This window comes from Saimiri boliviensis, chromosome 7 (assembly GCF_048565385.1).
Source record: "Saimiri boliviensis isolate mSaiBol1 chromosome 7, mSaiBol1.pri, whole genome shotgun sequence".
In the NCBI taxonomy this organism is placed as follows: Eukaryota; Metazoa; Chordata; class Mammalia; order Primates; family Cebidae; genus Saimiri; species Saimiri boliviensis.
Window position 1 is genome coordinate 364,584 of NC_133455.1, and position 4,741 is coordinate 369,324.

Below are 4,741 nucleotides of genomic sequence, written 5' to 3' on the forward strand. Positions count from 1 at the left end.
GCACGCGCACACTCCCCTCTCACGTGGCACCTGAGGACAAAGAGGAAGAAAGCGCAACCTGCAGGCTTTGCCAAGAGTGTATGTGCGCATGCGCCGAGGACGGAGTCCGCGCGAACTCAACTTCCCAGGGTGCCCCGCGTCCGGAAGCGCCTGTCGCCGGGAAACGCGGTGACGCCAAACAGGCTCGCAAGGTTTTCTGAGGAACATAAAAGGAAACCGAATCCTCAAATACTTTTTTTAAGTTTATTATTTTTTTCTGGAGACGGAGTGACCCTCTGTTGCCCAGGCTGGAGTGCAGTGGCGCGGTCTCGCTCACCGCAACCTCTGCCTCCCGGGTTCCAGCAACTCTCCTGCCTCAGCCTCCCAAGCAGCTGGGACTACGGGCGCCCGCAGGCAGCCCGACTGACTTTTTGTATTTTAGTAGAGACGGGGTTTCGCCATGTTGCCCAGGCTGGTCTCGAACACCTGAGCAATCCGCCCGCCTTGGCCTCCCACAGTGCTGGGATTACAGGCGTGAGCCACCGCGCCCGGCCCACCAATACTTCAGACAATTGAAACCAGAAAAAAAAATTAAATATATGTATGGAAAAGAGGTAAGAATTAACAGAAAAAGGTAAAGTTGATCCATAACTCGGGTCATAGGGAAAATTGTAGGTAAGTCAGTATCTTTATGATAGGGAGATGGGGCGGGGTGGGGGGAGAGAGAGGAGAGAGATGAAAAGAGAAATAACCACAGACAAATAGGAAGTCGCGTGAACATCCATTCTATACTAATAAATTTGATTATTTGTGACACAAGTAACATAGTCCAGGACAAGATGTACCAAATTTGACCCAATTTAATGCACAAATTGAAAGCAAATTCAGAGATCCTTTGCCAGAAAGCATCATTATTGGGTTGCTTAGTGAATTGTTTCAGACCTCCAGTGATTAGAGAATTCTTACATTTAAATATTCCCAGAGGTAGAACTCAACCAGCGAAGTACTGGCATGAAAGCAGACACATAGATTGATATGGAACAGAATAGAAACACCAGAAATAACCTCGTGCGTATACAATCAACTTATCTTCGGCAAAGCAACTAATTTTGTGTCAAGAATACAGAATAGGGAAAGGATTTCCTTCAATAGCGTGAGGAAACTGGATATCCAAATACTGTTATGAGCAAAAGGGCTCATTCCCCGATGTACACAGAAGCCAATACTATGGCACCAGCTGTTTGAGAAAAGAAAAGCCTACTTGTGAGTTGACCAACAAAGTGACAGAAATTTAGTTCAAATTTATATCTCTGTGCTGGCCTTAAGGCAGCAATTTCATGAAAAAAGATTTCGGGGGTGGATCCTGGATTCACAGGTGATTGGTGGAAGGAAAGGGGAGGTCTGGAAATCCCCGAGCATGTGCAGTTGTCTCTTCCAGCCTCTTCTTGGGGTTCCATATGCAAGTTAAGGTAGAGTTAGTGTGAAAACTGCAGTGGAAATTCAGACCGCAACATAAGCAAGCTCCCTCTGCATGGACTCCAGTTGGTTATATTGGTTTCAACTGATTTCAGCCAGTTGTATTATCTTACAAACAGACAGAGTGTCAGCAAACTCTTTCATATCTGCCATCCTGTACGCTCAAGAATTTCTGTTAGCCACTGGTTTCTTTAACTCTTGGGGGGCGTGGTTTCACAGCTTCTTAGCTCTGTGCCTGCAACATAACTGGCCATTCTATTATCCACAGAGTATGGCCAGATAAGACTGGTATAGCTAAGAAAATGTAAAAAGGGGAAATTGGATCCTATCTTACGCCATACATAAAAATCAACTCATAATAGATTAAAGACAAATATAACACCTGCAATTGTAAAACTCCTAAAAGAAAACAGAAGGGAGCGCCCCGGGACATTGGTGCTTGCAATGATTTTTTTAGATACGAATCAAAAGCACAGGCAACAGAGCGAAAATAGACAAGTGGGAGTCCATCAAATTTAAAAGCAAAGGAAACAACTAAATTAAAAAGCAGCCCATAGAATGGGAGAAAATATTTGCACACCACATAGCTGAAAGTGATTAATATCTAAAATATGCAAGGAAATCATACAACTAAATAGCCAGAAAAACACAAATAACTTTATTGAAAAATGAGCAAAGGACCTAAACAGACATTTTCCCGAAGAAGACATACGGATAGGTACATGAAAAGGTTCTCTACATCACTAAGTGTGAGGGAGAGGCCAATCAAAACCACGATGCAGTATCACCTCAGACTTGTTAGGATGACTGTTACCAAAAGGTGAAAAGGTTAAATCTTGGTGAACACGTGGAGGAAAGAGAAACTTCACAGATTGTTGGTGGCAGCCAAATTGGTACAGCCATTATGGGAGGCAGCATGGAGGTTCCTCAAAAAATTAAAAATAGAATGACCATGTGATCCAGCAATCCCATTTATGGGCATGTGTCTTAGTCTGTTTTCTGTTGCTGTAACTGAATACCTGAGACTGGATAATTTACATAGAAAATGAATTTATTTCTTACAGTTCTGGAGGCTGGGAAATCCAAGGGTGAGGGGCTACATCTGGTAAGGGCCTTTTTGCCAGTGAGGACTCTCTGTGGAGTCTAGAGAGGAGGTATAGGGCATCATATGTCAAGGGGGCTCAAGTATGCTAGTCAACACCTCTTTCTAATAAAGCCACGAATGCCCTACTCTAATGACCTCATCTAATCCTAATTAACTCCGCAAAGTCCCGCCTCTCAAACACCATAGTCAGATTTGTCACCTTCTTAACATTGTTACAATGGAAGTCAAGTTTCAGCATGAGTTTCAGAGGGGACAAATAGTCAAACCATAGCATTCCATCCCTGGGCCCCCAAAGTCTTAACCTATTTCAGTACAACTCAGAAATCCAAAGACGAGAGTCTCATCTGTGAAATGAAAGCAAGCTGTCTACTTCCGAGATAAAATGGTGGGGCGGGCATAGGGGTACACAGTCCCATTCCAAAAGGGAGCAGTACACCCAAAGTTAGGAGTATCCAGGCTAAAGCAAGTCTGAGACTTAGCAGGACAGACAAGACTTAGCAGGACAGACATTAAATGTTAAAAGTGAAGAGTCGTCTCCTTTGACTCCGTGTTCAGCATCCTCTGCACACAGGTGCAGTGGTTGGGCCCCTAAGGCCTTGGGCATTCTCACCTGTAAGGCTTTGATGGCCTCCGTCCATCCAGCTCTCATGAGTTGGAGTCTTGTGTCTGCAGCTCTCCTAGGCTTGTGTTGCATGCTGGTGGCCTTATAGTTGGAGTCTTGACGGTGGCTCAACTGCCTCGGCTCCACTAGGCATTGGAGGTTCTCTGGTGGGAACCCTATGGCAGCTCTGACGCCACATTTTCACTAAGCATTGCCCCTGCAAAGAGTCTGTGCCTGGGACTCGAGGCTGTCTGATACATCCTTTGAAACCTAGATGGAGTTCATCATGCTTTCACAGCTCTAGATTTCTGAGTTTAGCACCATGTGGATATTAGCACATGTGGATACTACGGGGTATCAGAATTAGCACCATATGAATACCACCAAGGCTTATGCATGGCTTGTGTCTTTTGGAGCAGAAGGTTGAGCCACACCTGGGGCCACAGCTGAGACAGTCAAGGACCTTTGTGCCAGAATTTGGGGAGTAGAGACCTGAGGTGGCTCTCAGCATTGAGCCTGTAGCAAGCACAAAAATTCTTCCCTCCTAGGGTTCTGGGCCTGTGATGGGAGGAGCATCCTTCAAGATCTCTAAAATGCCTTCAGGGTCTTTCTCTCACTGTCCTGATGATTACTACCTAGTTCCTTTCTAGCTGTATTAATCTCTTTAACAACCACTTGCTGGGCCATACCCATCTTTTAGTCTCTCAAACAAAAATGTTTGTTCTTTATGTGGCCAGGTTGAGAGCTTTCCAAGTCTGTTTTGCTTTTCTTTTGAGTCTAAATTGTCTTTATGTCACGTTTTACTGTTGCAGCCTTATGAAAACAGTTCCAGGTAGACATGCCTTAGTGCCTTGCATCTTAAATGTCTTTTGCCGCCTATCCTAATCCATTGCTCTTAAATTCTGCATTCCATAAAACCCTTGGACGTGGGTACAATCCAACCAAGTTATTTGCCAATTTATGACAAGGATGGCCTTTACTTCAGTTTCCAGCTCCCTGTTCCTTAGTTTCATCTCAGGCCTCATCAGAATGGCCTTTACTGTCCATATTTCTGTCAGCATTCTGGTCATTACCACTTAAATAATCTCAAAAAAGGGGGGCCGGGCACGGTGGCTCAAGCCTGTAATCCCAGCACTTTGGGAGGCTGAGGCGGGTGGATCACGAGGTCAAGAGATCGAGACCATCCTGGCCAACATGGTGAAACCCCGTCTCTACTAAAAATGCAAAAAAATTAGCTGGGCATGGTGGCGCGTGCCTGTAATCCCAGCTACTCAGGAGGCTGAGGCAGGAGAATTGCCTGAACCCAGGAGGCGGAGGTTGCGGTGAGCCGAGATTGCGCCGTTGCCCTCCAGCCTGGGTAACAAGAGGGAAACGCCGTCTCAAAAAAAAAATTAATAATAATAATCTCTAAAAAGTTCTGAACTTTCCCCAGTCTTCTTGTCTTCTAATCCCTCATGAGAATCTAGGCTTTTTTCCAACCTACTTCTCAAAAGCCTTCCAAACTCTGCCCATTACCCAGTTCCAAAGCCACTTCCACATTTTCAGGATTTATTATTGGCAACAGGCCCACTCCTCAGTAT